Source organism: Strix uralensis, chromosome 15 (assembly GCF_047716275.1).
Source record: "Strix uralensis isolate ZFMK-TIS-50842 chromosome 15, bStrUra1, whole genome shotgun sequence".
Taxonomy (NCBI): Eukaryota; Metazoa; Chordata; class Aves; order Strigiformes; family Strigidae; genus Strix; species Strix uralensis.
The window spans coordinates 7894999-7906212 of NC_133986.1; the positions used below are offsets into that span (position 1 = coordinate 7894999).

General features: G+C 41.4%; 1 long non-coding RNA gene across 1 annotated transcript; it reads left to right on the top strand.

The window, feature by feature from the left end:
- The first annotated feature begins 682 nt into the window (after positions 1-682).
- LOC141950021 (uncharacterized) lies at positions 683-2068 on the top strand. Its single transcript, XR_012630907.1, has 3 exons — positions 683-870; positions 1435-1561; positions 1981-2068. It is a non-coding gene; the product is annotated as an uncharacterized LOC141950021 (long non-coding RNA).
- The last annotated feature ends 9146 nt before the right edge of the window (positions 2069-11214 follow it).

Consider the following 11214-nt stretch of genomic DNA (forward strand, 5'->3'; position numbering starts at 1 on the left):
AAGGCAAACAAAAAATGCAAAATTGCTCACCACCAACCAACCGATGCCCAGCCAGTCCCTGAGCAATGACAGCCCCTGCCAACCTCCCCCCCCCCCCCCCCCCGCCCCCGTTTTATTTCCGAGCATGATGCACAGCACGGGATATCCCTTCAGTCAGTAGGGATCAGCTGTCCTGGCTGTGTCTCCTCTCAGCTTCTTGTGCACCCCCAGCCTGCTCGCTGGCGGGGCGGGGTGAGGAGCAGAAAATGCCTGGAGGCTGTGTAAGTGCTGCTCAGCAATAACTAACCCATCCCTGTGTTATCAGCACTGTTTCATCACAAACCCAAAACATTTAACCTACTATGAAGAAATTTAACTCTCTCCCAGCCAAAGCCAGCATAGTCATTCTTCTTTACTGAGAGTAAGTTTGCTCTTACTTTTGATTCTGCAGGTTGTTAAGAACAGCACACAGTTCTCCTGCCTACAGGGCAAACATGCTGGTGTCAGGTAATAAAGGATAATGCTGTTCACTGTCTTCATTACAGATTCAGAGCTAGCAAAACATTGTTTTGGATAACAATCCTGGCTTCTTTTTAAATAGCAGTTGGGAGAGAGACAGAAATAAGAATTAAGCCTGAGGAAGGGGAAATGTGGCATGAAGAGATGGCAGAAGAAATGTAACTCTCTCATTCCAGGTGTTGGATGGACAGAGAATTTGTCGCCCATCCCTCCGGATCTCTGAGGCAGAGGGCATCTCCCAGGACCAGAGCCCAACGGTGCCAGGGAGGACAGGAGGCTCCAGTGGCAGCTGCTGTCCCTTCTCCTGGAGCTGGTGCCATTTCTATGTCTCAAACAGCCCCATCTCCTCATCTCTTCCTTCAATAATCTGAGGTAGTTCCCAACAGACAGTTTGTTCAATATGCGTGTTTCACATTTTTTGTTCATTAATATCATCTCAGGCCTTCTTTCAGATTAACTATATTCAGCTTTTACTGCTTAAGTAACCATTTTATGCACCAAACTGACAGGGAGTTTTGCTACTTGGGCAATGGTAGCACAACAGCAGTTTCGTGACAGGATTTCTTAATCATAAAGTTAATCAAATAAAGTGAGTCAGCTAAGGTGCTGGGCTCATGTTCAGGTCTACAGTATTAGGCCTTATTTGTACTGTGTGGCATTACTGCTTTAGGAAGTGTATTTTTAGTCAGGAGCAAGACCTAAAAATGTGTCTGGTTTCTTTCCAAAGTCTGAAATGTTTAGTTTGGTTTTTAATATTGTGATGTAGGATGGCGGGAACAAAGGCGATGGGCACAGCACACCAAAGGGCGTCTTGAAACAGCTTGTGACTGCATGCAACGTGACAGGTCACCAGATTCAGTTTAAAAGCTGTATTTTCTAAGCCTTTAATTTCCTCACAGCATTATATATCTCAGATAAATGCTTTTATGCCCATAGAAGATGACAAGAGCCAGAAACAGCAAGAATTGCAGCAGCCATCGCTGGGTTTTGCCTCCTAATTACACGCTCGCTCTTCCCGGCTCCACCCAGCACGTGCGGCAAAGCCAACCACACCTAAAGCTGTGTAAGTACCACATCCAGAATGCCGAAGATGATTTTGCAGATCTCTGTAGTTGGACAGGCCCATGGTTTGTGGAGGCACGGAATTTGTGTAAATTGCACAGTGGCCTGTGTTCGAGAGGGGACCCAAGGCTGCTCTCCCAGAAGGAGCTATCTGTGGAAGGCCTTGTGCCCGTGGCAGGCGCACAGGAGGTCCCTGTGACACCCAGCCGTGAGGCTTCTTGTCTGTTCAGAGTTTAAGCAGCCATTGTCTGCCTCCCTGGTTTCACAGTATGCCTAAGCAATCCAGGACCACACTTCCTTCAAAAGGCACAGACCTTTTTGCCTCCCACCTTGCATTTTTACTTCTGATGGATCATAAGGCGATGCAATGACTCAGGTCAAACTGTTAAACTGACTGATCTTTTTTTCCTGGGTTTTCAGTTCCATGACTCACTGCAAGCAACAGGTACTGACAAAACAAAGGAGGAAACGGGGAACCACACAATGGCAGGACCATTTTATTCCCGAAATATCAATACAGGTATGCCGTAGTATTTCTGCTTTTGGTGGTTTGGAGTTCAACCAGTGTTTCTAGTACAGTGTATACATAAAACAAAAAATAGTAAAAATACCTAGAAGGCTGTGGCTGTAGGTAGCAAGCATCACAAAAAATTACTAACAGTGATTACACTTAGGATGTTCAGCAGCACAGCGCAATCCTTTGTTTGTGCTAAAGGAGATCAGATAGACTGTAGCCCTTATAAAGTCCTGCTTTCCATTGACAGGCTTTTTCAAAAGCTTGGAACTGATTTACAGGCCTTCATATTTTAAAAAATTATTATTTAAACACAGAAAATTGGTGGGATTGGCAGGTCAGATTTCAAAGATACCTCTGCACCTATCATTGTCTCAGGCAGGTACCCCAAGGCCTGTTCAAAACAAGTCACAACTGACAACCTGAGATCCCAACTTATGAAAGTCCTGTTAGAGGGCTGCACTAAAGGAACTTTGAAAATATGACCCTGAGTTCTAAATCATGTGGAAAATGGAGCTTTTGTGTCTTACCAGTTAGATGCTCTGAAAAAATTCATTCTCTGTTATCTATCTTCTGGGAAGGAGTCTAATATATACAGCTTTTGCATTTACCACCTGGATACCAATGTACAATTTGTTCAAATAGCATATGCTTTCGGGATTCCCTATGCTATGCATGTCATATATCCACGTCAGTCTCAGAAGGTGCAGCAACTTTCTGCTATTAAAGATATGTGTATTGCATACGCTCCTTTTGTTTAAAAAAGTTTTATATAAATATTCAGAGTTTTAGTGAGTTTTCAAATCAGATTGTGAGCACAAGTTAGAAATAACAAAACACGAGTTTGAAACAGATGCAGGAGCTAAAGGGAAGCGGTGTATCTCCTTCCCAGCCTCTTCAGCCTGCTCTTTCTCCTCTGATGGTTGAACAACCCCACAGACCGTCACTTTGCTGTGAGATTTCAGCACATGCAGGCTGCATCCCAGAAACCAGTGTTGCTGTCTCGCACATCTTCAGGAGTGTGCTTCTGTCAACCAATTAAAGGCAGTTGAGGCTTTCTAGTTGATGAGCTAACCTATTTCTTTCCCTGTCTTTAATTAGCCCTTTAAAATATAAGTAATAGTGTCATTTGGAAAGAAATGAATCTTTTAGAGGCCAGTAGGGCCAGATACCAAACAGGCTTAGAAAGGTAAAGTGGGACTCAGATGCAAGTTAGGTGCCCCAATCCAGCCTTATGATACCCAAAACTACCATTCAGTTATCACAGGCTTTTTTTTTTTTTTTTTTTTTTCCCTCAAATGCACCAGAAAGGGAGCACAGTATTGCAGGCAGTAACTTTAGTTAAAGTTTCAACATCTGCCTGGAATGTGAGAGATCGAAGGCCAATACTTGTGGGTGAAGGGGGTTCAGCCTCTCCCGCTGTAAGGCTGCCCCACCAGCCCGCAGGCTGGGGTGGGTGTGGGGAGGGAGCAAGCAGCTGGGCAGGGGTGATAGGGTGCTCTCCTGGGAAGGTTGTTACTGTGAAGAGAGGAATGTGACAGCCACTGACCAAAGAGAAAGCCCAAGGGAGATTGCAACTGTCTGGAGATTCAGTCTGGGCTCCCTGAACTCTGTCTGCGTTTTACTCAGGGGGTGCCTGACATCTGACTCTTCCATCCCATTATAGCTCCAAAGGCTGCTTGAACACCACGCCAGGGTCAGGCACTGACAGCAACGCTTGCTGATGGGATGGGCACCTGAATTTGTATATCGAGACAGCTGATTCTTTGTGCCTGCTGCCGCACAGCCTTAAAGCCGTCAGGAAATGAAAAGAGAGTGCCATGAACAGTTGCCTTGCGAGGCGGCACAATGCAAACGCTTCTCAGAGGAAGTAAATTTACGTAGTATGCAAAAGTTCAGCATTACTCACTGCATTCTTTTCCTACTCCATCACTTTTCAGTTAGCTGTTTGCAGAAAGCGGTGCTACTAAGAATAACACCTATGATGTCTAAACAAACAGATGACTTTACAGACTATAACCTACCTTCTTCTTGTCTGGAGTTACTACATGTTTGCAACAGTAGAACTAAAGTCAACAACCCGGTTTGCACTCTCCCCAGGGCAAGGAAACTGCATGGGTGCGGTCCCAGCTGAGCCCAGCCACCTCCCAGCAGTGCTGGGACAGCCTGAAGCGGGGACGCGGGCTCTCTGCCCCTGCCTGAGCAGCAGCAGTTTTCAGAGAGCTGCTAGAGAGCGAGGTAATCTTAACAGAAGCCTGTATCCTGTTTCAAGCACAAACAGATATTTTAGTTCTTGTAATCTTGCAGTTACACTCCCATAACTGGATTGCCCAGTTTACAGCTGCCATCAAAGCCTTCTTAAAAAAAATAATCCAAAGAAACCACAAAAAAAGATGACAAGAAAAAAATTACTTTGATGTGTTTTGCAGAGTAGGAGAATTCATCTTTTTCCTGCTGGTAGAGACATTCTTAAGGATACTTGAATATGTACAAAATCTATTCACTAACAATGTCTGAGGCATGATTCTTCACTCTCATCATGTCTCCGTGGATATAGTTCCATTGATTTTGCTAAACTGCTCCTAACAGTGTGAGTGAAGATCAGTATTTAAGTCTGATGGGTTGTGCACTAATAGGTACGTTCACATATAAGATTATTGAATGCGGTAGGGTTGGGATAAGGCCACTTCATCAGTTCTGGCACTTAAACTACAATGTTAAGATAAGAAGTTGCATCATCTTAGTAAATTCCTGTGTGCTTCTAGTGAAATCATCCATTTTCTCTCTTGTCCTTTTATAGACAATTCAGTTTCTCAGGGCTTAGTGCCCTCTGCCGGTAACAGTGTTTGTGAAACTACAGCTGCTGGCACCTCATGCTTCATTTTGGTTATTACCCCAGAGTGATAAACAGATAAAATAAAGTCGAATTATAGTATTTTTTTTAAACGCAGAAAATTTTAGATTGAGTAAATGAGGCTGATGTGTGAAAGACAGACCATTGAAATTATGTGAGGAGCTTAGTAGCTCTGGCAAAAATATTAACAAAATCAGTTCAGTTCAGTGTGCATTAATCAGCTTAGTCAGTAAAGCAGAATGGAATGATAAAGACACCCTAAAAGCACAAGAGAACAAAAAACCTGCTGTTACATATGAGATACACACAAATAATATTCTGTGTCATCACCAATAAATTTGTGTTGACTACAATTTCTGTACACAGCTTTTAATGACTTGTGCATCTCTCATATATGCACATTTTTAACTGTCCTTGATTAGATATTTTATTACAAAGTGTATAAAAATTATATCAAGAGATTATTGGCTTTGTCAAAAATTCTAGAAAAATGTAAGCTTTCAATCTGCATTTTAATAAGGCAAGGTATTCAAGCACAGGTTATTTTGTGCAAAGGTATTCAAGCACAAGTTATTTAGCTGGCAGGCTGGTGACAATAATAGAAATAATGATACAAGTGATTGTCTAATCCTATGGGCAGTATTGAACGACCATGTTGTCCTCTGCTGTTTATAACATTCTCCATGAAGAATAACAGTAGTTATAATGTGAGCGTTAAGAAAATGTTTCACATTTGCTGTTATATTGTTAAATTCTGTGTATTTGGCAGACCTAGACTTAGTTTTCAAAGCTTCCATTCATCGCACTGCACATATACAGCACCCCTAAAACCAACATAAACAAAGGAGGCATCTTTCCACATTGCCTTCTCTGATATCAAATGATAAGCTACATCATCTCTCTTCAGCTCCTCTCCTTGAGTAGGCTCTGCAGGTTAGCTCCAATGCCTTGGCTGGAGGTTTCCATCCTTCACAAGCTCGTGCAGCTTCCTGTCTTGCTCTTCTTTGCCAGCAGTCCCATTCTCCTCCTTCCAAGCAAAAGCAGAGAGAAGAAGCTATGAAGGTCTCTTATCTTACAGAGTGATCTAGGCACAGGTCTGCAGGTAGCACTTCTAAGGAGAAATGAGTGAAGGTAGATGGGCCAGGAAAGAAAACAATATGCATTTTTCTATGGAGACAGAAAAGATCGGATAGAAGGACAAAAAGTTAAAAAATAATATTTATAGGAGCAAGCAAGATGAAGGTGTGTAGGGTTGTCTGCCTTAGGGAAGGCTGTGTGATGGTCATAGGCAGAAAGGAAGCCTAAGGTGTTTCTGCAATAACCAACCCTGCCCAAGGACACGCAGGTTTTCCCAGATTCCTGGGGCTGTGCACTGGCTGATACCATCTCACAACCCGGCTGTGTGCTTCGGGGTGCTGTCGCCTGGAAGTGTGGGTGTCTGGTCTGGCCTGTACCCCGATGGATGTAGTAACACTCATACATGCTGGAAGGGACCCTTTCTCATAAAAGGTGAATCAAACAGTAGATGACATCAGCTTTTATCCAATACTACTTGATACAGTCTTGGTTTTAGTTTTAATAAAATTGGTAAGTGAGCTGGTAGCTCTTGGCTGTAGCAGCCCTTCAGTTTCCTTCTCATTTTCACAGCTTTTCCACACAAGTGTGCAAGATACAGTGACCGTATGGTTTCCAGCCTTTCCCCAGTCTCTAGCCTGAGTTGATCCCTATCCCAGATCCTGTCTGAATAATGTAGCACTTATCTCCCCACCCAGGGGAACCCTCATGCAAAGTTGTCAGGGCTGCCCCAGCTGGCCTGGCCATCCCAGCTGCAGCTCAGCCTGGGCATACAGATTAGTCGGGTGAGCTCTGCAAACGTGATAAGCATCCAGGAGCAGCAGGAGCCAGGAAACACACAGGCACCCTCAGCCACATCAAACAGAATAGGAAGGATTGGGCAAAAAGTAAAGTGACAAGTTTAAGCAGAAAAAATGTTTTTAAAAATCAGTACTTTAAAAATCAGATGAGAAGTATGAATAATAGGACGAAATCAATATGATCTAATAATTTATGTACACATTCTAAACAGGACGAGACAGAGCCTGTAGGAACAGAGTGAAAAAGAATAGAAGCAATAAGTAAGAAAAATGTAGTATCAAATGAAAATATTCATTGTCTGGGAAGTATATTTAAAATTTCAGGGGAATAGATAAAAGACTTCAAAATGCAAGGTGCTACTCTCTTTCATCTAGCTTCAAAGAGGCCTACCACTGCCAATTTCTTTTTTTGCTCTTTACCTCTGTCTTCAGGTGGGAAAGCCAAAGTGTAACACATATAGGGCAGCACATAATTCTGTAATTTCTGTAGAGCAAATCTGCCATTTGAACACTTTTTTGGTGGCTACCTCTCAGAATGTTAATTCTCCTTTCCTGTCAAACCGCTGAATTCATAAGAGGAGCTATGCCATCTCTAATAAAAGTCAAATCTCTTTTCTTGAGGTCATTGCTATTGTCTATAATATAGTTCTTCTTATGAATTGTAAATTGTATTGTTTATCAGAAGACAGACCAGTTGTGCCTTCTAACTATGCCCTCTTGGATATCCATTCAAGTGCATAATATATCAGGAAGAGTCTCATTTGTCATTTCTTCTTTCCCTCATTTTAAAAATTCTACTGTTTCATGCTTCAGTTCAAATGTGAAAAGAGGCAAGAAGATACCATGGTAGTTACTTATCCTGTAATTACTAGTTGGATCATTTCTGAAATCCTTAAGTCCTACTGTTTAATTGTGAAGATTTTTCCTGATTGTTGAATTCATTACTTCTCCTATCAATGAGCATACAATATTTAGTTTTGGATGATTCCCTTTAAGTTAAATCTTGAGGTAAGTCAGTCTGCTAAGATAGCTAGTATTAGTGTACTTGTCAAATGCCTGAAATTACTGGACTTATCATCAAACACAAAAGATGAACACACAGACATTTGTTGGTAGCCCTCTGTATTGTAAAGGAGAGAAAGTGATACTTGTGTGATTTGGTACATAAACTCTGGTACTGCAGATATATTAGTAGGTCTATTTTTCAAGAACTCCTGTTGTTTTTTTCAAGCTAGACTTTTAAGTCTAGAATAACCTTTCCTTTTCTTGGATCAAACCTGGTCCTCAATTTTCTCACAGTTTTCCAGCACAATCATACTCAGCTTCTCAGAGGCATAGCCCGTGCTTCACAATTTTAAATTGTGCGTGAATCAAGAAATGAGCTAGTATAAAACACACAGCACCTTTTGGCCTGGCTTTTAAAACCAGTCAATTGCACAAGGACTCAGTGATCATAATATTTTCCTTCACGCCCTCCCACGGGTTACTGAAGAAGCCGCAGCCTCAGGATTTGCAAGTGTAGTGGTGTAAGTCTGAATCATACCCTGCCCCATCAGTGCTAACGGGTGCATTAGGGGAGCGAATGTGGCTTTACATAGGAGGGGTAACACCGGCTTCCCTGATCCATCTCTGCATTAGACAAGCGATGCTACTTCATTTTTCAGTTCAAAGCATATCTGCATGCTTTGACAGAAGTCTTAAATGATAGTACTACTATGAATATCAAGGTCATGTACTCTTTGATTTCCAAGCGATCTCTGGAAACGGAAGCAGTATTTGGAAGTACAACAGTTCTTAGTTCATTTTTGCCTGATGTTCTCCTAAAATTTGTCTGGCTCAAGTTAATGGAGTAGGCTTTAGTTAATCTCTCCGTTAAAATTGTTGAGGAAAAGTTTCATAAAAATTGGCCTTTCAGTAATAGGTCTGTGGCTTCTGATGTGATTTAATTTTCCTGGGTCTGACATACCAAGAATTAAAATAGAATGACATTTTTTAAAACTGTCAGTAATCGCTGCTCTTATCAATCATTAGTCAGTGAGGCACCATCTGTATCAGCTAACTTCGCCTTGGCCTGCTGCAGCTTTTTTCTTCATTTCCCTTGTACTTTCACAAAGGAATGAAGTTATTAAGCTTCATCCCTCCGTTTCTGTTTGTAAAATTGATATCCTCCCCACACATTTCCTGTCATGCTCAAATGAAAACTGAAACAGGCAGAGCATTTCTTTTTACCTTGCACTTATGAGCATCTATGCTATTTTTAAATAAAAGTTCTGACTGTCTGCTGATGGTTTAGTATCTCCATACCACAGCCCTTAAGAAATGCTAATGGTCTAAGAATCCATCATTGTTTTTCTATCTGCATGCCCCAGAACTCATGTTTAAAATCTGTTATTCTTCTGTTAAAATGCTTTTGAACCAGGCATCTGATAATCTTTATTCTGAATTAATTTTCAAGATCATGCTTTGCTGCTAGATTGGAGCTGATATTCTCTAATTCAGCACAACGGCATATGTTGTCAGGGTCAACAGCAGTTGTAGCACTTGCTTTAATCAACCTTTCTTAACACTAATCTTTTCAGCAGTGTTATCAGGCAGTGGAGAATTGATTATTAGTATTCTTCTACTATGGTACATCTTACTAAATCATACAAGAGAGCTTCCTCCTCCAAAGACCAGCAATTTTTATACAATCCTTTCCTGTAATATAGTCAGTGTCCCGTGCTGCTTCATGAGCCCTTCTTTTACGTTTTGAGAAATCCATTTCACATGTCTCCCATAAGCTTTCACTGATTTTTTTCTTGTTGGTGTCATTTGTTGTTTTTAGAGCTGGGACATGAAATGATGTGATTCACTCTGTTGCTTTTCTCTCACAAGAAGCTCTGAAACACAGTTATGTTCCCCACCATGATTATGTGGTGCATTGAGTGCAATCACCATGGCTGCATACTGTATGAGAAGCTAGATTTGAAACTTTCCCTGTGTGGACGCCTAACACTGACCCTTTCACGGCTGATTTTAATCAGTTAAAAACCAGGCCCAGATAGTGATGGGATAAGCATTGTCATGAACTGCTCTTCCAGAACAATTCTGCTTGTCACTGCTCATCACTGTTTTTGATCAACACAGTCCAGTGATAATCTATTGACTCAAGTTTCTATTGATAAAATTATTAAGAATAGGAACATTGCTCCATGTTTTTACACCTACATCTCAGAATTTGCTTAGCTAGCAAACAAGAAGGGAGTACATCAGGAAATAGGGTCCTGGGTGAGTTGTATGAAAAATGTACCAGGGACTTTCCCTAGTTTTATTACACCTGTTGTGAGCTTGGCTTTGTGCAACAAATAATTTCCAGTGATAGGTTTCAAGCTACTATCAATTTGCCAGGGAAATCAGTTGGTTCAGCAGGGCATAGACATATCTGAGCCAAATCCAAACAAACAGCTTGGCTGAGCCCTGTTTAGCTTTTCAAAATGCAAAGTAATCAGCAGGAAACACGAGGAGGTAGGGGATTCACAATTGCCTTAGTGTTACGGTCCATAATAGTGTTGTATTTAACTCCTGCCAGAGGAACCTGACCTTAGCTTAGTTTTTTTCTCCTACTTAAGTTTGTACCTTATATATCTCTCCCACCTCATTCCTATCTTGGTTATCCTAAAACCTGAACTACCTCACGTACAGTTTAATGACTCCCAAGTATAAAAACCTAACCTATTCTCCTGTTAATTCTTTTCTAATTTTTCACTCTTGCAAATTCAGAAGGCACTACTTTGATGTAGTTTATTCAGCCTTGTCCTTTAGGAGCTTCACTTCCAAGACTACCTTCCAGTTGGCCTGCTGTGTTGTGGACATGACTAGAAGTAAGGCCTTTTTCTCATGGCGAGAGGCATATAGAGGTATCTTCCAGTGCAGGGCCTGAGTGAGACTTAGATACCAGAGTTGGCAGGGTGGTGATTCTTCTGTGTGACAGGTGTACTCAGTAGCTAGGGATCATTAGGCGTATGCATCTAGAATACAGAGTTAGATGTTGAAAGTGTAGCTGGGAGAAGGAAAAGTAACAGGTAAGACAAACCAGAGAACAAGGTATTAATCTAGAAGGTACTCTATTTTAATGGAGACTCTATTTTTTAAATTGTTTTTCTTAACATTTCAGAATGAAAACGTTTTCCTCGCTGTATGTAAAAAAAATAACCTGAGAAAAACAAGTTCTCCCCTCTCTGCTTTCTTTCACACTTCGCAGCTCTTATTTTGTTCTTTTCCTGTTACAGTTTCACACTTCTACAGAGTGAAAATTATGTGTAATCTGAGTAATAATTTATGTAGCTTTACTGCTGTACCATGTACAGTGTTTTATGTCACTGATTCTGAAACTTTTTTTACCAAGGATTCCTCTGGCATGTAACTAAACTTCC